This window comes from Solanum pennellii, chromosome 1 (genome assembly GCF_001406875.1).
Source record: "Solanum pennellii chromosome 1, SPENNV200".
NCBI classification, from domain to species: Eukaryota; Viridiplantae; Streptophyta; class Magnoliopsida; order Solanales; family Solanaceae; genus Solanum; species Solanum pennellii.
In genome coordinates, this window is record NC_028637.1 from 75,632,496 (window position 1) to 75,656,947 (window position 24,452).

Sequence of the window (24,452 nt, forward strand, 5' to 3'; positions counted from 1 at the left end):
CTTCACGACGAACCTGCAGGACGGACCGTCATAGCCATGACGGACCGTCACAAGCTTCGTAATCCCACACTTGGTCAGACTTCCCCATCTTCCTTCAGCAGCTTCACTACGCTGCCACCTACGGACCGTCACAGGCACGACGGACCGTCATAAGCTCCGTAGGTGGTCTCTTCTGCATTTTTTCGCTCAAAATCTCCGCATTCATCTTTGGACAGATTTCCTGCAAAACAAAGAGAAACTTATATAAAACTTAGCACAAAAAGGCTTTTGGACACACTAAACTTAAGGAAAAAGTATTAATAATACCGTGAAACCACGGTATATCAACACCCTCATAAGTAATAATACAATGCACCCAAATAATTTGTTATTTAATTTATGGTCCCTTAAGTAATCGCTATTACTAATTTACACTACCTATTCTATGATTTGATTTGTGTTTTAGTTTCAATGAATCCCCACATTGAAAAAGAATATAGGAAGAGACAGAAGATAGTTGTTACAAATGATCAATACGTATTGAAGATGCCTAAACTACCATGAATATAGAGACATGGTGAAGTATTGTTATTACGCTTCTAACTGATAACCCAACATGGAACATACAACTGTTACACTATGAGAAGATTTTGCAGAAATCAACAGTGATTTTCTAGAACAGATTAAAGATGATTAATCAATATTTGGCTTATGTGATGTTGGAATCTCAATCTATTAAAGTATTGGACAAAGTACTTCACATTTTTATAATAAAATGAGTTTAGTTGTTGTTTCAAATTTGAAACAACCTCCTATCACACTAGGCACAATTGAATTATGTACCATTTCCATGAGTAGGGTCTGGATCAATCCACAATTTCAAAAATCCATGGATCTGGTACATTACATTAATCACACACTTGTTCTTCAATGTGATTTTAATGGATTGTCACAAGTAATGTACATATTGTACTTTTACATTTTAGGAAGGTCTACTATCATTGTTGAGTTATTGCATAGTAAAATTCCTAAGTTACCAAAACCTTTGCACCAAGCACATCTCACTCAAAGTGGGTGATGCACTTAACTCATCTCGTCGAAAATAGAGGCATCAAATGGTAAAGGCTGAAAATAAAGATTTTATGGTAACACCAAGTTAAAAAATGAGAAGATCCATAGAATTTTCATTGGTACATATTAACGATGGATTGCCAGCTGATTTACAAGTACATATAATCCTATACTTCTACTCTCTAAAATAAAAACAATTTTAATATTCACAATATAATCACATATATGGTTTATTGGCGATGTGCATGATTGTATGTAAAAGTTCAAAGCAACAATTGTAGACATACTCAATAAAGATCAGCCATGGCATTCGTCTTGACAAAAGTGCGACAAAAAAGTGAAAGTTATGGAATATATTATCTTGTAACAATGGCAACACTAAGAATGTAGAATATGAAATGATGTTAGAATTAGTAAAAACTTGATTCTACATTTACCAATTAGAAAACAAATTAACTTTGACTTATAAATGACTTCTTATTAAACATATACTGCTTATGAGTTAAAGTTTGTGGTGGTAAACAACGTGCCCGAGTTATATTATTTGAAGCGGCTAAATATTTCTTAGGATGTAGCATGCAAGACTCCGTAAAACCGACCTCAGTAAAGATATGAATTGTATTTATAGCTTAACGCCCAATGGACTCCTCTGCATAGGTATGTTGTCCAATTCATCGTAACTTTTATAGTTATCTTATAGTCATACTTCATAAAACATAAGAGAAGAAAAGAATTACCCAATTACATATACATAACAAATAATGATCTATTATTTTTATACATCATATTAGTTTTGATAGAAATGTGCCCATCATGGTACTAAGTAAACTGGACCCCTCAAATGGCTTATGCAATGGGACATGGTTGATTTGTAGAGGCTCCGACGAGAATGCCATACATGCATAAAAACAAAAGGACAATATGGAACAAAATATGTGTTTACTCCAATAATAAATTATCAGTGCCCCACCCCCAACGAAAGTGAAGGACATGTTAGTTTTATGGATCACGTGTGTTAGTTTTTATGACTCACGTCAATATTGTTTTGGTCTAATATTTAATTGCTAACTAAATTCTAAAATTGGATAAGTGGACAAGTTACTTATATGTGTGGACCAGTGGAAAAGTGGTTAAGTTAAAGTAACTTACAACTACTCATCATGTCTTCCACTACCCATTACTCTTCCAACTACCCATTAAGTGGGGAGTTACTTGGTAGTTTTAAGACTACAAATATTTCTACTACTTACCATGATGGAAAAGTGGGAATGATGTTAAAAACACTCTTATTTAGAGGGTTCTCTCTCTGCCATAAAATTATAGTCTTATCCATCAAAGCTATTCCTAAAGTATAAGGCAAGGGAGAGAAGCAACTGAAGAACCCAAAAGAAAAGATTCTCACTCAATTAAGTCAAGAATTATAATGGAAGATTCGGTATGTATTCTTGACTTAAATTATCATAGTAATAGATATATGTGATAATCATATAGTTCTACAATTCTGCATAATTAATAGGATTTCTAAATGTTTAGATTGTCTATGTTTTCACAATCCATTAAATTACTTACATGTGGTATTAGAGAATGGTTTAAGAACCTTATTTGAAAGCAATAATAGGTATTAAGTGAAATAATTATTCACTATCACGATGTATTTTATTTTGAAATTATGTATATGAGATTAGTTAATCACCAATATAGTCTAATTTTTGAAGAATTAATTCAAAATAATAATGTGTAAACGTATATTCAGTTATCCATTATTTGATGATTATAATCGATATAACACTTATGGATATATTGAATTTCAGGTTTTAAGATATTTACGGATCATCCAAAGGTTGATTATTTCATTATATAACCATTGAACATTAAGGAGATAATTTAGATGTGTCATTAGTTTTATTTATTTATCCAAAGATAATAAATATTATTGATTGACACATTAAAAATTATTGAATAACGATAAATTCACATTTAAGCATCATTATGTCTAAAGTTGTATTTTGATTTTTTCGCCCAAATGAGGACATCAATATACATTTAAAAATTTATAAACCATTTCCGAATTTGCTAGTAAGTTTAAAATTCATAACTTATAAATATTAACAAATTAGTATAATATATTTGCAGCATTTGCTCTTCATTTACTCTTTATCTCTGTTACGACCTTTAATGGTCTTAACTTCTCAGATTGGTGTGAACAGATCAAATTTCATCTTGGAGTTTTAGATCTTGATGGTGTACTTACATTGAGAAGCCAACTGCTATTACTGAAACTAGCGGTACTGAAGAAAGGTCTTGTTATAAGCACTGGGATCAATTAAACAGTTTAGGCATAATGTTTATGCGAATGAATATTGCGATGATCATTAAGACTACTCTTCCCAAAATTGAAAATGCAAAAGATTTTCTTAAATTCATGGAAGAGTCCTCTCATTTTGCTGATAAGTCTCTCGTTGGGACACTAATGGGTACTTTGAGCACCATGATGTTTGATGGTTCAGGTACCATGCATGAGCATGTCAATTAAATGACAAACGTAGCAACAAGACTTAAATCTTTGGAAATGGAAGTGGAACAAAATTTCCTTATACAATTCATCATCAACTCATTACCGTCTGAGAGTACGAGCCTTTCCAAATGAGCTATAACACCGTGAAAGACAAATGGAACGTGCATGAATTACACAGAATGTTGGTTCAAGAGGAAGTAAGGCTCAAGAATTAAGGGACCCACTCCATCAACTTTATAAGTCATCAAGGAGTTGGAAAGAAAGGAAAGAAACATGCTAAGGGAAAACAGAGGCACCATAATATTAATGAGTCCTCCTCTCAAGTACATAAGAAGGAACACAAGAAAAATAAGTGTCGAAGCTATGGAAAATCTGGACACTTTCACAGATTGCCTGAAATTGAAGGCATGGCTCGAGAAGAAAGGTAAGGCTAGTGCTTTTACATGTCTCTAATCAAATCTACCTGAAGTTCCTTATAATACTTGGTGGATTGACTCTGGTTGTACTGTTGAAGTTCATAATATGATGCAGTGAATCCTTACAACAAACCACAATCCAGAATGAAAGAATGTGTATATAGGAATAGAATGAAGACTCCAGTTAAAGTTATAGGAACTTACCATTTGATCCTTGATACTTTGCATCACTTAGATTTACTTGAAACTTGTTATGTACCTTCTCTTTCGAGAAATTTAGTTTCTTTTTCTAAGTTGGATAAGACTGGATACTCTTTTAATTTCGCTAATGGATGTTTATGTTTGTTTAAACATAATGATCTTATTGGTACTGGTACACTTTGTGATAGCTTATACAAACTAAATCTTGATAATTTATTTTCCGAAACACTCTTAACCCTACATCATAATATTGCAACCAAACAAAGTTTGGTGAATGAAAAATCCGGTTTCTTGTGGCACAAACATTTAGGTAACATATCCAAAGAAAAATTGGCAAGATTAATTAAGAATAAAATTATTTCAAATTTGGATTTATGGACCTTAACATTTGTGTGGATTGTATTAAAGGAAAAAAATGAAACATAAAGAAAGGAGCAACAAGAAGCACACAACTTGTTGAAATTATACACACTGATATATGTGGTCCTTTAGATATTGCATCTTTGAGAAAACAATAATATTTTATCACTTTATTGACGATTTTTCATGTTATAGATGTAGCATCCCGTAGCCAAAATAGACAAAAAATCAGTTTTTTTTGGAAAAATCTGCAGGTGCAACCAACGGTGGCATCGACGGTCCGTAGGACAGAAGACGGTTCGTCCTGCACAACCGACGATAGGATCAGAAACTCCCGAAAATTCAGCCAGGAAAAATTAGCTAAGTCTTGATACAGAACGGACTGACAGTCCGTAGTCCGTGATCATCGATCAAGACCCCCATTCATCCACTCTCTAACAAGAGCTACGGATGACCAGCACGGTCTGTAGGTGGAAAATTTGCAGACCGTTAAGGGGAAATGAAGTTGGGTCTATTTCAAATGAAACTAACTCTTAGAACAAAAAGTATTAGGTGTCCCATGACCTACCCACAGATAAATAATTGAATTATCTTTCCATAGCCACTGACCTTGCTAAAATCAGACCTCTGAGTAAAACATTATGCTCATTTTAGTAAAGGTCTATCGAACAGGCCCTGACGACGGACCCAACGACGGGGCTTCGGGCAGACGATGGACCGTTAGTCCTGGCCGTCGTTTGGCTCGACAGCAACTTTTCCAGGGGTCTTTTGGACCTTTCCTACTCCGTATAAACCCTAAGTTACGTTGTTTTGACCCTAAATCATCATATTTTAGTCTGTTTAAGCATGGAAACATAATTAAAACATATCAAAGTCAAATCATAAAATCAAAAGTTAGAAAATTAGAAGCAAGAATTGAGAAAAAGTTCAAGAACCATAGTTCAAGAACGCCACAAGTTCCAGCAGTTCCAGCCCTGAAACTTAAGTATTTTTCCGTGGATTTCATCACCAAGTATGTGGGATTTCAATAGTGGGTTCCTTTCACCCATTGGGTCCCTAGTTTTCAGTCAGATTCTTGATTCTCTTATCATGATTAAACCTAGGGTTTCTAAAACTTTTATAGAACTTCATGATTTAGTTAAATATATGTTCCAAATCATATTATCATGTTATTACTCAGATTATCACATGAATTTCAGAACTCTGGCTTTGTATTTCTTTAGTTCTTGAATTACACATGCTAGGTAAGATATTTCAGACATTTCAGATATACATGCCTCAGTTATAAATGAATAAGTACAAGATTAATTGGTGCATTCTCAGTTTGCATGTTCAGTTTCGAGCTTTTCAGTATTTACATAAATTTAGACATAAACAATAAATTTAGAGAATTCATTGGGAGTAGCATAATACCGAGTTGGACTAGGGTTTAGCGTACGCAATAGTACCAGAACTACTAGCCAAAAAGGTTGTAAGTCCCCTCTGTGGGCAATCAGTTTAGTGATCACGCCACCATGCCTTTATACCTTTAACAGGGTATATTGGGTCCTCTCGATGGGGCGTATACATCGGACTTCACATTTAGCTCATGTGGTTTTATTATCAGTTATTAGTAGCTCCCTCAGATCAGTCAGACTCTATGCATTGTCCATTTATCAGTATATTCAGTATTCATTTTCAGCATGTAATAAATTGGTCATTGCATCCATTTAGCTCAGAATTCAGTTTATCATGTCAGATTATTATACTTGCTTTTAGGCTTGTTCAGTTATGTTTTATCAGCTTTACTCTATCCTACATGCTCAGTACCTTTCAAGTACTGACGCATACGTGCGCTACATCTTCTCGTGATGATTTTCGATCCTTAGTTCAGCAGATTCAGTGGTGAGTCCTCATTCTCCGAGGACAACAGTCATGAGTGTCATTTCAGTCTTTAGTCATTTAGTTTCAGTTTTTGCTAGATTTAGTTGGGGCTTGTCCCAGTACTTCTAGTCCATTTTAGAGGCTTATCTTAGACATAGTTAGATTCATCTTAGTATTGAGTTAATATTTCCTTTGTATTAAACTCATGGTTTTCAAATATATTATTTATAGAATATGGGTATTCCCCATCTTTTCAAATTTAATTATGATTTAGCTTCCACATCAGTTTATTATCTTTAATATGCTCATGATCATGCCAGCAGGGTTAGTTTGGGATCACTTGTGGTTTTATGTTCCGTGTCGCATCTCGGGGCTAGCTTGGGGCGTGACAATGGATATGTCTATTAGTTACATAAAAAATCTCAAGCGATAAATGCCCTAGAGGTCTTTATTACTGAGGTTGAAATACAACTAAATAGAAAGGTTAGAATTATCAGATCAGAGAAAGGTGGTGAATATTATTGAAGATATGATGAACATGGACAACACCTAGGTCCATTTGCTAAATTTCTCGAAAAGCATGACATATGTGCTCAATGCACAATGTCTGGAACACCACAACAATATGCTGTAGTAGAAAGGCGTAATTGTACATTAATAGACATGGTTAGGAGTATGTCAAGTAATTCATCTGTTCCGCTTTCATTGTGGATGTATTCTTTAAGGATTGTCGTTTACTTACGTAATAGGGTTCCTAGTAAAGCAGTCCAAAGACTCTTTTTGAACTATGGACTAGTAGGAAACCTAATTTAAGACACCTGCATGTTTGGGGTTGCCAAGTTGAAGTTAGAGTTTTAAGCCACAAGAAAAGAAACTGGATTCATGAACAATTAGTGGTTTCTTTATTGGTTATCTAGAAAAATCAAAAGGGCATAGATTTTGATTGTCCTAATCACAGTACAAGAATAGTTGAAACTTGAAATGCTAGGTTCATTGAGAATGGTGAAGTTAGTGGGAGTGAAGAACCACGTAAAGTGGAAATTAAAGAAGTTAGGGTGAGGGTTCCTCTACCTTTTTAGTTCTTTTAAAGATGTTGTTCCCAAAATTGTTGTACAACTGAACAATCAACAAGAACAAAAAATTGATGCTCTTTTTAGTCTCAATGAAGCGATAATTGATGAACCTGCAGTAGATGTACTACAAGAAGTAGCATTAAGAAAATATCAAAGACAAAAGAGATCTACTATTTCTAATGACTATTTGGTATATTTACACAAGTCAAAATTTTACTTGGGAATTGATAATGATTCAGTTTCATTTTTCACAAGCTATTGAAAGTAATAATTCTGATAGATGGATAAATTCTATGAAAGATGAGTTGAAATCTATGGAACAAAATGAAGTATGGGACCTTGTTGAATTACCATAAGGTTGCAAAATAGTTAGGTGTAAATGGGTCTTTAAGACCAAGCGTGACTCAACTAGTAACATCGAACGTCACAAAGCCATAGTTATTGCAAAAGGTTTCACTCAAGAAGATAGCATCGACTATAAATAAACATTTAGACCTGTCTCTAGAAAAGATCCACTCAGAAGTATAATGGCTTTAGTAGCTCATCATGACTTAGAGTTACATCAAATAGATGTGAAAACAACCTTTCTAAATGGAAATTTAGAGGGAGAAGTTTATATGAATCAACCTGAAGGGTTTTCTTGTAAAGGAAAGGAACACATGGTGTGTAAACTTAAAAAGTCATTATACAAACTTAAACAAGATTCCCGACAATGGTATCTTAAGTTTAATGAAACTATTGTAACTTTTGGATTTAAGGAAAACACTGTTGATCGGTGTATATAACTGAAGTTTAGTGGGAGTAAGTTTATTATGTTAGTCATGTACGTTGATAACATATTTATTGCTACTAATGATATTGGTTTGTTGCACAATACCAATAGATATCTATTTAACAATTTTGCAATGAAAGATATTGGAGAGGCATCCTATGTGATTGGGATAGAAATATTTCAAAACAAATCACAAGGATTATTAGGTTTGTCTCCTAAATCCTATAATAATAATGTGTTAGAGAGATTTAGAATGAGAAAATGCTCGGCAAGTCCTGTTCCAATTCAGAAATGAGATAAATTTAATCTCAATCAATGTCCAAAGAATTAATTTGAATGTAAGCAAATGAATGATATTCCATCAATATTTGAAAGTCTAATGTATGCCCAAATATGTATGAGAACAAACATCAGTTTTGTTGTTTGAATGTTGGCCGTTATCAAAGTAATCAAGGAATGGATCACTGGAAAGATGCGGAGAAAGTGTTGCGATACTTGCAAGGAACTAAAGATCATATGCTCACTTATAGAAGATCTGATTATCTTGATGTGATTGGATGTTCAGATTCAGATTATGTTGGTTGTGTGGACATAAGAATATCCACATTTGGATATTTGTTTCAGTTTGCTGGAGGAGAAATATCATGGAAGAGTGCGAAACAGTCTATTATAGATGCATCCACTATGGAAGCTGAATTTGTGACATGCTTTGAGGCCATAGTTCAGGCTAGTGGGTTGCATAACTTTATTTCATGACATGGACTAGTCGACAGTATTTCCAAGCCACCAAAAATTTATTGTGCTAATACTGCAGCAGTATTCTTATCTAAACATGATAAGTATTCTAAGGGTGCCAAACATATGGAATTGAAATACTTTTCAGTTAAGGAAGAAATCCAGAAACATAAAGTGGCAATTGAACATATTATCACCAAACTTATGATTGTTGATCCTGCGACAAAAGAATTACCGGCCAAACCATTTGTTGAATATGTTGAAAGAATGGGTCTTATAAATAACAACAAATGATTTCTTTAAAGATTTTATTATGTTTATGAAATTCACACTTTGAGCTCAAATATATATATGTTTCTATTATAACCTGTTTTCTCTTGTATACGTCATGTTGAGAATGATGATGACATATTTTGTTTTAGATAAACATATTGAAGCATTATGATGGACCCGTATGTATTGAAAGGTTTTGTTAAGCAGTAGACTAATATTGTAGTGCATGGAAGGGACTATGCCAAATAAAGTAGTGTACAACCTCCATGACTCATATTAGTTGATTTATGTAATAACAACAAATAATGTTGGATTTATTTGTGTGCACATTGTAATTGAAATGTTTATTAAACCATTAAGTAAATGGTATTACGTGTGTCAAGTGGGAGAATGTTAGTTTTATCGCCCTCATGTATTAGTTTTTATGGCTCACGTCAATATTGTTTCGGTATAATATTTAATTACTAACTAAATTCTAATTCTAATTGAATAAGTGGAAAAGTTACTTATATGTGTGGGGAAGTGGGGAAGTTACTTAGTAACTTCCAACTACTCATTAAGTCTTCCACTACCCATTTCCTCTTCCAACTACCCATTATGTGTTTGTGTGTGTTTGCGCGCGCGCGCGTGTGTGTGCGTGTGTGTGCGTGTGTGTGTGAAAATTTGTGTTGTGGCTTTCCCTTTCCCACTATCTCCTAGTTGGTGATACTCTACATTAATTTGTCATTATTTGTAATCCTTCTCTCTATAGTATCTATGTTATTGAAATTTGAAACTGTGTAGTTTCCTTTGTCAATAGCCATGCTTACTACCTAGTCGGCTAATTTCGTGCTTTCCCTCATTTTTGTTTGATAATGCATTACTTTTGAAGATTCTGTTTGATCTCTTCTACTATGTCTCTTATGGCAAACAATTTACATAAGTTTTTTTTGTTTTCCTTCCCGTTTTACATTTTTCTTTCATGCAAAAGAATTTCTTCTCAATCCACTTTTTATTGTTTTGTTTACCTATACCATTCTATATACAATTTTTTCTATGCATTCAATTTATTCAAACTCATCGTTCTCTATTACTCTATTTTAAAAGTTTTGAAAATTCAAAACCTTTGATTCTAGATTTCCAGCAAAAGAATTGTTTTTTTATTTGGGTTAGCTTTAAAAAATAGTGTTCAATCTGGTTGTTATTTTGAATGATGTCTTTAAGATACATATACATTTATGCATTTTTATTTAATATTCTCTGGAACGAGCGTTGCACATCTGTCCAACTTAATTTTTTTAGATTCATTAGAATGATCAATATATTATGAAAACATGCACGTAATGTTAACAAATATGCTGGCAAGTATAACCGATACGTGGCCTCTAATCATCTAATTCTTTTTTCTAAAAAACCTATGTAAGAGTCTTGTTGAGGTGTCTCTAATTCATGTATTTTTCCTCATTGACCGTCAACTTTATCAATTAATGTAATTAAAAAATTTACACAAAGGATATCGACATTCAAAGTAATAAAGCTATGACTAAACTTTATGGCGTAAAACAAAAGAGTGTTGGTAAAGTAGGCCGAAAAGTTTTGAAAAAGTTATAGACTTATTAAATTAAAGAAAAATAATAACTATTATTTTTTCTTTTTCCAATGATAATTATGCACGTCAACTCTTATGAAATAAGTATTGGGTGTTAAAAAGGTGTGAATGTTAAATGAAGAGTTGAGACTTTTATGAAGAGTTGTCACTGTAATGAAAAGTTGCGACTTTTATGAAAAGTTATGACTTTTATGAAAGGTGATGACCTTTCTGAAAGATTGTGACTTTTCCACAGGTTTGTGACCTTTTCAGTAACGCACAATAAGAACCTTTTCGCAGTACCCTTTGTTATATATAAAATGAGGAATTTCCTCCCATTTTAAGAATAGAATTTCTAGACTGCTTCTACTAATACTTAATCTAGTATTCTAAGTAAGTTTATTTTCGTTGAGTGGCTCGCTAAACCAAGGATTTTGGGTATCAATACACTGGTAATTGAGATCATTCTATCCTGGGAGGACATATTCCAAATAAAACCTCAAATACTAGAGGAGAATAATTTCCTTAAGGGGACAATGTGCATTCAGTGGGCTTGATTTTCTTTCTGTATTTTAAAATTCTGGTATGTGTTACAGAATGTAGATTTGTGAATTATTTTTGTTCTTCTGTTCTTCACTTGTTCATTAAACTTTGGTAACTTCGTGTTTCTGCAAAGTTTATTGGAATCAGTAGGATTCGTTAAACACAGATTGAGAACAATTCTTCTTTAAGAAAAATATTTCATATATTTTTTCTAATTTGTTTCTAATTCTATTTCTCACTAGTTTTAGTTTTCTAGTAGTTAAAATGTTCTTCAACTTTGTTGTTTCTTACCAAGTTCTTCAAAATTTTGTTTTAAGTATCTTTGGAATAAAAACAATCTTAAGGAAATTATTGTATTGTTAGTATTTCTTGTATTCTACTGATTAAGAGAATCTGATGATGGAAGTAGAAGATAAATGCATTACTTCTCCATAATTCGTTGCTTGTGTAGCAAGGTCGAAGTGAGAATGTAACAGAAATATTGGTGGTATTCCGGTTAAAGATTTCACTAGGTAACCTTCTTATTATTTGTCCAAGGAGAAATAGTTTCTAAAGTTTAACAATTTATGTGTGTCTTTAGAAAAAAGTCCTGCACAATCGTATGTTTTTTGAATGAATTTTCGTTGTTAATTAGTATTGCCTTTAAAAGTCAATAATTTGTAGAATGAGATATGCATATTTTTGTTTGACAAAATAGTATGTCCAAATGTTATAATTGAAAGACTATTTCAAAAGAAAAACATTTTTATATGATAATCAAAGAATATGTTTCATTCTGTTTGGAGAAAAAAAACTTTTGTAGTTTTGTAGTCCTTGTGAATTTAATTATGTCTAATTATTGTGGACTAAAATTTTTTTATTGTTTTCTACTCTGAATAAATTAGACTATGCAATTGATTTGAAGAATATGAAAATTTCACCTACTAAGTCCGTGTTGTACTATTGATCTTATGTAACTTCACTGTTATATCAAAACAATCAAATTACTTAGTGGTATGTTTATTTGTGATAGAGAAAAAAAGAACGGTGACTTAGAGTTTGTGAGTTTATGCCTCTAAAGAATGAACTTCTACACTATGTAAAGATTGTCAAAGAGAATTGAAACTCTACAATACTTTCGTACAATAATATTTTCAAAAGGGGTTTCATACTGTCAATGACATTTTGATAGTCTGGGAAAATATGTAGAAAACCTATTTTCAAATACTTTAAAAATATTTTTGAGTTCACATGTAGGGGTTCTTTACTTATGATAAATAAATTTAGACTTGGTGTCTAATTTAATTTTGGAGCAAAAGATATGAAATTCAGTGATACTTTTGTATTATGATAGACCCACAAAATACTTGGAGTATATTCCATATTGTGATTTTTTAGTTTCTCTATTACTATTATATGGTGTGACTAGTATGAAACTACCAAATTATATGTAAACTTATTCAAAATAATTGTGTTCTTTTATGAAAAAATGAGGTCACTTAAAATGTGGTGATTTTTCATGAAAATATATGTCTGTTATACTAAAAGTATTTGCATAGACATGAATATTGGTGAATAATCATTTGTTATGTTTTGTAAAAGAAATATTTGGACAATATTGCTTTTATTGGACTTGATGAAACTTTATTCATGGATAGTTCTATAACAATCAAATTGAAAGTTATGGAAAGGTCTTTCTCAAAAGGACATGTGACAAGGTGATGACTCTAAACAATGTTTTAATCTGTAAGAAACAAGAACAAAATATTAGTGAGAAAAAAACTACCTCGAGAAGAACTTTTCAAACTCAATATATTTCTTTGTTCATACTTGCTTAAGTCAAAATTTGTGACATAAACAATTGGGGCATGTCAGTTACAAAACCTTGTAAGGAAAACTGACAAACATAGAAGTTTTGTTTGACATTGAGTGCAATAGATAAAAATGTCATGTTAGAGTGGAATCTAAGTGTGTTGAGCATTCTCGTAAATATGTTGAATGAAGTTCTAATCCCTTAGAGTTGATTTCCACTGACATTTGTGATATGAATTCAACACCATCTAGTGATGAAAAAAAAGTATCTCATAACTTTCATTGACAATTGCATTAGAAGTGATATGTTTATTTGTGAATGGTAAGGATGAAGCAATAGAAATGTCTAGACAATATAATATCGATGTTGAAAATCAATTGGGAAAAAAGATAATAAGTTATAAGAATGGAGAGTACAAATCTCTTTGTGCACAAATATGTATGGAAAGTGGAATTATGCATCAAATTGTTGCCCTATTCACCTCAATCTAATGAAAAATCGAACGTTGAAAGAAATGATGGATGCATTATTCATAAGTTCAGGTTTACCATAAAACTTGTGTGGAGGAACTATAGTTACTGCAAAAGGTAACAACAAAAAGTTCTGTCTTTTTAAAAAGAAAGTACTTATGTTTTGTTCAGGACACAATCTATTCCATATGAGAAATGGAAAGGAAGAAAATCCAACTTGAAATATTTTGAAGTGTGGGGATGTCTAGCCAAATTCCAAGTTCGAATTCCTAAAAGGATTGAAATAGGACCTAAGATTGTGGACTGTAAAGATTGTGGACATAGAAATGTTTTTCTTATCAAATAGTCTTCAAACTATAACAATTTGAAATACTATTTTATCAAACAAAAATATGCATCTCTCATTTTTGCAAACTAAAGAATTTTAAAAGCAACAATATCTGCAAAGTAAAATTCATTCCACAACATATGGTTTGCAAATCTTTTTCCAAAGATACACATAATAAAAAAAATAAAAAATCAAAGATAATTACTCTTAGAAACTATTTTCCTCCTTAGATAATTTAATAAGAAGGTTACCTAGTAATCATTAAACGGAATACCATAAAAAAATTTTGTTACATTCTCACTTCGACTCTGCTAAAACAAAGCAACGAATTATGGAGAAGTAATGCATTCATCTTCTACTTCCATGATCAGATTCTCTCAATCAGTAGAATACAAAAAAAATACTAACAGTATAATAATTTCCTTAAGATTGTTGTTCATCTTGTATTCCAAACATACATAGAACAAACTTATAACACTTTGTAAGACAAAAAAGTTTAAGAACATTTTCACAACTAGAAAATTAAAACTAGTAGCGAAACTAGAATCAGAAATAGATTTTAAAAAATATACGAAATATTTTTCTTTAATAAGAATTGTTGTTAATATGTGTCTAAAGAATCTTACTGATTCCAACAAACTTTGCAGAAACACGAAGTTACCAAGTTTAATGAACCAGTGAAGGAAAAAAAATAGAAGAACAGAAATTAATTCACAAATCTAAAATTTGTAAAACACGTACCAGAATCTGGAAATTTTTAATAGAAAAAAGATCAAGTCCACTGAATTCACAGTGTCCCCTTAAGGAAATTATTCCCCTCTAGTATCCGAGGTTTGATTTGGAATATGACCTCCCAGGGTAAAATGATCTCAATCACCAGAGTATAGATACCAAAAACTCCGGTGTCAGCGAACCACTCAACGGCAGTAAAGTACACTTAGAATACTAGATTTAGTAGTTGAAGAAGAAGTCCATGAATTCCATTTAAAATGAGAGGAAATCCCTCAATTTAAAGAAAACAAAGGATAGTGCGAAAATGTTCTTATTGTGCCTTACCGGAAAGGTCACAAACCTTTGAAAAAGTCACAATCTTTCAGAAAGGTCGTCACCTTTCATAAAAGTCACAACTTTCCATAAAAGTCACAACTTTTCATTGAAGTCGCAACTTTTCATAAAAGTCACAACTTTTCATAAAAGTTGCAACATTTCATAAAAGTCACAACTCTTCATAAAAGTCGCAACTTTTCATAAAAGTCCCAACTTTTTCATAAAAGTCGCAACATTTCATAAAAGTCACAACTCTTCATAAAAGTCGCAACTCTTCATTTTTCATTCACACCTTTTTAAAATCCAACAACACCTAACAAATGTTCCCAATTCGGATCAACTAGAAGTTCAACATCCTCATGCTATGGATCATTAACATTCAAGGTCATCTCTACGTGTATTCCTTTCCATATCTAACAAGAGTGCATGGAATTCATCTTGTTGACTTATGCGGGTTTTTTCATCTCGTTTAAACTACCTCTCTTCAATTTTCAATTACATTCTCTTTTGATGGCTGAAGTAGCCTAGTCTTCATGGCTCTTAACATTTTCTTAGCCTAACAATTTTTCGTAAATGATATTTATGTTAAAATGAAATTTGAAATTGTGTAGTTTCCTTTGTCGATAGTCATGCTTTCTACATAGTTTGCTAAATGGTTCCCTTCCCTCATTATATGCTGGATAATGTAATGTTTCTCTTGAAAACAGTGTTTGATATCTTCTAGTATATATCCTATGGCACATGTTTTATGTACATTTTTTGTTTCTCCCCAAAACCCGTTTAACATTTTTCTCTGATGTTATAGAGGCTCATTTGGATTCACGTTTATTTTGTTGTTTTTATCTATATCATTCCATATATAATTCTTTCTATGCATTCCATTCATTCAAGCTCGTCACTCTATTACTTTATTTTTACAATTTTGAGAATTCAAAACATTCGATTCTTGATTTACCAACAAAAACAAAAGGTTTTATTTTATTAGGTTTGTGTTTGTAAATAGAGTTCAGTATGAGTGTTATTATGCTGAATGTCTTTAAGATAAATTCATGTTTGTGCCTTTTTATTGACTAGTCTATGGGCATGTGTGTCTCATTTTTTTAAAATTCTTAAAAATGATTAAAGTTTTATGAAACCTTGCATGTAATGATTAGTAAATTAAAAAAAGTTAGCAAGTAAAACTGATATATGGCCTTTAATCGTCTCATCTTTTTTTTCTTTAAAATCTAATGTAAGAAGCCTATCGGAATGTCCCTAATTTAAATATCTTTCTTCATCAATCGTCAGTTTTCTTACACAAAGTGTACACACCAAGTAGGTCAACCTTTTTTTAAAAAGTAATACACTAATTTTATTAACGAAAAGACAAAATAATTTTTTTTTTTCGTTTTCTTAAAATACATGTGCACGTCAATTCTTATACATTAAAAGAATGTACTCATAATATTTTATCCAATCAAATTTATGTTGCATCAATGTTTTGGAATTCCCATTTCTAAAGTTTGAGTGTAGATGAATTTATGTGACACAATTAGATGATTTAACATTCACACTTTACATCATTATGGTTTCAAATATTCTAATATATCACATAATGCACACTGCTTAAAAGCAACTTTTCAACTTTTATTAAATTGAATCTAGAAGAATTACAACAATCATTTTGACTTAGTTCCCATATCAATTAAAAAAAAAGAAAACAAATAGAAGGGTAGCCAACCCGGATATCGCACGGCAAACGCTCAATAACATCTCCTTAATGGTAGGGTTTTTTGTTTCAAATACGCCTCTCTCTTTCCTACACCTGGAAATTGTTCCTACTTTAGATCAACAAGAAGTACCACCTCCTCAAGGTATGGATCGTCAACATTCAACGACATGTTTGCTTGTATTCCTTTCCTCAACTAACAAGAGTACAAGTTCATCCTATTGAGTTATGCAAGTTTTTGCATCTCGTTATTGCCTCTTTTCAAATTGCAATTGTGTTCTCTTTCTATGGTAGAAGTAGCCTAGTCTTGATAGGTCTCCAAATTTATGTAGCCTCGTGATTTCTAGTGAATAATCTTTACGTTAAAAGGAAATTGGAAAATGTGTAGTTTTCTTTGTCAATAGCCATGTTTGCTACTTAATTTGCTAATTGGTTCCCTTCCCTCATTATTAGCTGGATAATATATTAATTTTCTTGAAGATTGTGTTTGATATCTTAGTATATCTCTTATGGCACAAATATTATGTAGGTTGTTTGACTCCCCACTCCCTCACATTTTTCTCTCATGCGATAGAGGCTGATTTAAATTCATATTTCTTTTGTTGTTATTCTTTATATCATTTGATATATTGTTCTTTATATGCATTCAATTTATTTGACCTCATCAATCCTATTACTTTAATTTTACAATTTGAGAAATCAAAATGTTCGATTCTTGATTTACCGACAAAAACAAAAGGTTTTATTTATAAGCTAAGTGTTTGTAAATAGAGTTCAGTATGGTTGTTATTGTTGTAAAAATTATTAAGATAAATCCATATTTGTGCTTTTCAATTGACTAGTCTCTGGGCACGTATATCTCATTTTTTTAAAATCTATAAAAATAATTAATTTTTAATGAAAACTTGCATGTAATAATTAATAAGGACGTCGACAACTACAATTGATGCATGTCCTTTAATCATCTGATCATTTATTCATAAAAACATAATGTAAGAACCCTATTGGGATTTCCCTGATTTTGATATATTTCTTCATCGACCCTTAGTTTCTTACTCAAAGTATACACAACGAACATATATATTCCAAGTAATAAAATGATAATTAATTTATATGAATCAAAACTAAAGGGTATAGCTAAAGAAGGTCGAACATTTTAAAAAAAAAGTTATACACTAATTTAATTAAAGAAAAAAACAATATAAATTTTTTGCTTTTCTTTTTTATCATTACATGTGCACCTCAATTTTTATATACTAAAATAATGTACTCATAATATTCTTTCTAATCAAATTTATGTTACATCAAAATTTTTGAATTCAAATTTCTAAATTTTATGTATATATGAATTTAGGTGACAAACTGGATAATTTAACATTCACACTTTATATAATCATGGTTTGTAGAATATGCTAATATGTCACAAAATGTACACATTTTAAAAACAACTTTTAAACTTTTATTAAATTGAATATCATAAGAATTACAACAGATATTTGGACCTAGTCCCCATATAAATTTAAAACAAAAGAAAACAAATGGACCCATTTCAAAAATATTTCCTTAATGGTAGTGTTGCCCATTTCAAATCCGCCTTTCTCTTTCATTATAAATCCTCCCACACCTAAAAAATGTTCCCACTTTAGATTAACATGAAGTTCCACCTCCTCAAGCTATTAATCATGAACATTTAATGGCATGTGTGCGTATATTCCTTTCCTCATCTAACAAGAGTAGTAGAAGGAGTTCATCCTATTGACTTCTGCATGCTTTTGCATCTAATTTAAATTGTCTCTCTTCAACTTGCAATTTTGTCCTCTTTTATGGTTGGGGTAGCCTAGTCTTTATAGCTATTCAATTTTTGTAGCCGCATGATTTCTTGTAAATGATATTTATGTGTTAAAACAAAATTTGAAAATGTGTAGTTTCCTTTGTCAATATCCATGTTTGCTACGTAATCAGCTAATTGGTTCTGTTCAATCATTATATGCTCGATAATGTATTGTTTTTCTTTAACATTGTGTTTGATATCATAGTCTGTGCCTTATGGCACACATTTTATGTACATTTTTTATCTCCCCCCCCACCCCACCCCCCACCCCTCACATTTTTATCTCATGCGATACAGGCTCAATCAAATTCACGTTTCTTTTGTTGTATTTTTCTACATCATTCTATATATAATTCTTTTTATGCATTCAATTTATTCGAACTCATCAATCTCTATTACTTTATTTTACAATTTTGAGAATTCAAAATGTTCGATACATGATTTACTGGAGAAAACAAGAGATTTTATTTCATTAGGTTAGTGTTTCTAAATAAAGTTCATTATTGTTGTTATTTTGCTTAAAGTCTTAAAGATAAATCTATGTTTGTTCCTTTGAATGTAGAAGTCTCTGAGCATGTGTGTTTCTCGTGTGTCTCATATTTTTTTAGATACATAAATATGATTAAATTCTTATGAAAACTTTTATTTAATGATTAATAAAGGCATTGACAAGTACAATTGATACATGGACATTATAATCTTATCATTTTTTTCTTAAAAACCTAATGTAAAAGGCCTATTGGGATATCCCTACTTTAAATCGGTTTCTTCATCGACAGTCGATTTTCTTAATGAAAGTATATCAATGAACATAGATATTCAAAGTAATAAAGTGATAAGTAAGTATACGAATAAAAACTAAAGGGTGTAGCTAAAGTAGGTAGAATATTTTTGAAAAAATTATACACTAATTAAATTAAAGAAAAAACAAACAAAATATTTTTTGCTTATTATTAAAATACCCGTGCACTGCATTTATATATATTAAAAGAATATACTCATTATAATTTTTCCAATCAAACTTATCATGCATCGAAATGTAGGAATTCAAATTTCTAAAGTTTGGGTGTATATGAATTTATGTGACACAATTGGATAATTTAATATTCACCCTTTACATGATCCTGGTTAGTTAGAATATTCTAATATGTCACAAAATGCACACTTTTTAAAAATAACTTTTGAACTTTTATTAAATTGAATTCAGAAGAATTACGAAAGTCATCTGGACCTAGTGTCCATATCAATTAAAAAAAAGCAAATATAAGGGTATCCCACCAGTATGTGTCGCGACAAATGCTCAATAACATCTCCATAATAGTAGGGTTTCACAATTCAAATAAGCCTCACGGTTTCAGTATAACTCCACCCACACTAGAAAAATGTTCCTACTTTAGATCAGCAAGAAGTACCATCTCCTCAAGCTATGGATCGTCAACATTCATTGGCATGTGTGCGTGTATTCCTTTCCACAACTAACAAGAGTACATGGAGTTCATCCTATTGACTTATGCAAGTTTTTGCATATCTTTTAAACTGCCTCTCTTCAAATTGCAATTGTGTTCTCTTTTTATGGTAGAAGTATCCTAGTCTTGTTACGTTCTTAAATTTTCATAGCCACATGATTTCTTGTGAATAATCTTTATGTTAAAATGAAATTTGAAAATTTGTAGTCTCCTTTGTCAACAACCATGTTTGCTTAAGTAATTTGCTAATTGGTTCCCTACCCAATTTACTAATTGGTTCCCTACCCTCATTATTAGTTGTTTATGCATTGTTTTTCTTGAAGATTGTGTTTGATAACTTAGTATGTCTCGTATGGCACACATATTATGTTTGTTTTTTGTCTCCCCCCTCCCTCAAATTTTTCTCTCATGTGATAGAGGCTCATTTAAATTCAGGTTTCTTCTGTTGTTTTTCTTCATATCGCTTGACATGTTATTATTTATATGTATTCAATTTATTTGAACTCATCAGTCTCTATTACTTTATTTTTAAAATTTTGAGAATTCAAAATGTTCAATTCTTAATTTACCGACAAAATCAAAAGGTTTTATTTGATAAGCTTAGTGTTTGTAAATAGAGTTCTGTATGGTTGTTATTGTGCTAAAAATCATTAAGATAAGTCCATGTTTGTGTCTTTTAATTGACTAGACTCTGGGCATGTATTTCTCATTTTTTTAGATATATAAAAATAATTATTTTTTATGAAAAGTTGAATGTGATGATCAATAAAGACGTTGACAAGTACAATTGATACATGTCCCTTAATAATCTCATCATTTATTCGTAAAAACCTAAAGTAAGAAGCCTATTAGGATGTCCCTAATTTGAATATCTTTCTTCATCCACCCTTAGTTTTTTACTCAACGTATACACAATAAACATATACATTCTAAGTAACAAAATGATAAGCAAAGTATATGAAGCAAAACTATATGGTGTAGCTAAAGAAGGTCGAACATTTTTGAAAAAGTTATACACTAATTTAATTAATGAAAAAACAAGATTTTTTTTTGTTTTCCATTTTATTAAAATACATGTGCACCTTAATATTTATATATTAAAAGAATGTACTCATAATATCTTTTCTAATCAAATTTATGTTACATCAAAAATTTTGAATTCAAATTTCTAATTTTGTGTGTATATGTATTTATGTGACACAATTGGATGATTTAACATTAACGCCTTACATCATCGTGGTTTGTTAGAATATTATAATATGTCAGAAAATGTATAATTTTAGAAAACTACTTTTGAACTTTTATTAAATTTAATCTCGTAAGAATTACAACAACCATTTGGACCTACTGCCCATATAAATTTAAAAACGAAAAGAAATCGAAAGGTAGGCCACCCGGATGTCCCGCGAAAAACGTGCAACAACATTTCCTTAATGGTAGTGTTGCCCATTTCAAATCTGCCTTTCTCTTTCATTATAACTCCACCCCACACCTGAAAAATGTTTCCACTTTAGATCAACAAGTAGTTCCACCTCCTCAAGTTGGTAATTATCAACATTCAACAGCATGTGCGCCTATATTCCTTTCCTCAACAAACAGAGTATAAGGAGTTCATCCTAACGACTTCTACAAGTTTTTGCATCTCATTTAAACTGCCTCTCTTCAACTTGCAATTGTGTTCTCTTTTTATGGCTGGGGTAGCCTAGTCTTGATAGATCTTCAATTTTCGTAGCCTCATGACATTTTAGTAAATGATATTTATATTAAAAAAAATTTGAAAATGTGTATTTCATTTGTCAATAGTCATGTCTGCTACGTAATTTGCTAATTGGTTCCCTTCAATCATTATATGCTCGATAATGTATTGTTTTTCCCGAACATTGTGTTTGATATCATAGTATGTGACATGGTACACATTTAACGTACGTTTTTTTCCTACCACCCCCCCCCCCTCACATTTTTTTTGTCATGGGATACATGCTCATTCAAATTCATGTTTCTTTTGTTGTGTTTCTCTACATTATTCTATATATAATTGTTTTTATGTATTCAATTTATTCGAACTCATCAATCTCTATTACTTTATTTTACAATTTGAGAATTCAAAATGTTCGATTCGTGATTTACTAGAGAAAACAAGAGATTTTATTTCATTAGGTTAGTGTTTCTAAATAGAGTTCAGTAGGATTGTTATTTTGCTGAAGGTCTTTAAGATAAATCCATATTTGTTCCTTTTAATTGACTAGTACCTAGGCACGTGCGTTGCACGTGTATCTCATATTTTTTTAGATGTATTAAAATGATTAAATTCTTATGAAGACTTGCATGTAATGATAAATAAAGGCGTTGACAAGTACTATTGATACATGGACCGTAATCATCTTATCATTTTTTCTTAAAAACTTAAAGTAAAAAGCCTATAGGGATATCCCTAATTTTAATCCTTCTTCATCGACTGTCATTTTTCTTATTGAATGTACACGCAATGAACATAGATATTCAAAGTAATAAAGTGATAAGTAAGTATACGGATCAAAACTAAAGGGTGTAGCTAAAGTAGGTCGAATATTTTTGAAAAAGTTATATACTAGTTTAATTAAAGAAAAAACAAAACAAAATACTTTTTTGCTTTTTATTAAAATGCCCGTGCACCTCATTTTTATATATTAAAATAATATACTCATATTATGTTTTTTCCAATCAAATTTATGATACATCAAAATTTAGGAATTCAAATTTCTAAAGTTTTGGTGTATATGAATTAATGTGACACATTTGGATGATTTAAAATTCACCCTTTAAATCATCTTGATTCTTTAGAATATTCTAATATGTCAAAAAATGTACACTTTTTAACACAACATTTGAACTTTTATTAAATTGAATTCACAAGAATTACGACAGTCATGTGGACCCAGTGTCCGTATCAATTAAAAAAGAAAACAAATATAAGGGTCGCCCACTAGGATGTCCCACGACAAACGCTCAATAACATCCCCTTAATGGTAGGGTTTTGCATTTCAAATATGCCTCTCTCCTTCTATATTACTCCACCCCACATCGGAAAATTGTTCCTACGTTAGATCAACATGAAGTACCACCTCTTCAAGCTATGGATCGTCAACATTCACTGGCATGTATGCGTGTATTCCTTTCCTCGACTAACAAGAGTACAAGGAGTTCATCCTATTGACTTATGCAAGTTTTCGGATCTCTTTTAAACTTCCTCTCTTCAAATTGCAATTGTGTTCTCTTTTTATGGTAGAAGTATCCTACTCTTGATAGGTCTTCAAATTTTCATAGCCTCATGGTTTCTCTTGAATAATCTTTATGCATAATACGTACATTGGACCCTAAATTTGGCTTCAAAATTTTGCTTTGACCTCCAACTTTCATAGTGCACAAATAGACACTTTAACTATCCTACCTTTAAATAAATAACCACACGATTTTTACAGACAAAGAGAGTGAAAAGTAAGCGCTCCAACGTGTATTAGTGAGTCACTCAATGACTGTCAACTAGTTAAATATTTTACACGTCGATTTTAGAACTAAAAAATGCAAAATTAATTTAAATTTATGATTTTTAGAGCTTGGAGCTCATTGTTTGACGGAGTTTAGAGGTTTATTGATGTTTGAGTTCTTGGTTTAGGTGTTTGTGGTTGTTGGGTTTGTTTTCATGGGGTTTTGGGGGTCATTTGGTTGCTGTTTTGTGTCTGGTTCGAGCTGTTGGTTGCAGTAGTTTGGTGATTATTCTCGCTGGAGACGGAAAATCTGATGGGTTTGGGGTCGGTCATTTGGTGGTTTTACCGAGCTCGAGGTTCGTTCGCTTCATGGGTTGTACTCAAGTGTGGAGGAAGAAGGAGAACGACTGGGTAAAATGAATGGGGGTTTTGTGTTGCCAGAGATTGGGTGGAATTTGTGATGGTAGAATTGTCATTTCAACATTTTTTAACTTTGTGAGCTTCGAAAATTACTCCTCACGCGCGCAAAATACGTGATTTCATGCGTTTTGCCAGGTAGAAATTGCGTGCTTATTTATTAAAAGTAGGATAGTTAATATACCTATTTGTGCACTATAAAAGCAAGAGGTCAAAATTAAAATTTAAACCCAAGTTTAAGGTCCAATATATGTATTATGTCTAATCTTTATGTTAAAGTAAAATTTGAAAATGTATAGTTTTCTTTGTCAATAGTCATGTTTGCTAGGTAATTTGCTAATTCATTCTCTTCCCTCATTATTAACTGGATAATGCATTGTTTTTCTTGAAGATTGTATTTGATTTCATAATATCTCTTATGGAACACATATTATGTTTGGTTTTTGTCTCTTCCCTCCCTCACATTTTTCTCTCATGCGATAGAAGCTTATTTAAATTCACATTTCTTTTGCTGTTTCTTCTATATCATTTGATATATTATTCTTTCTATGCATTCAATTT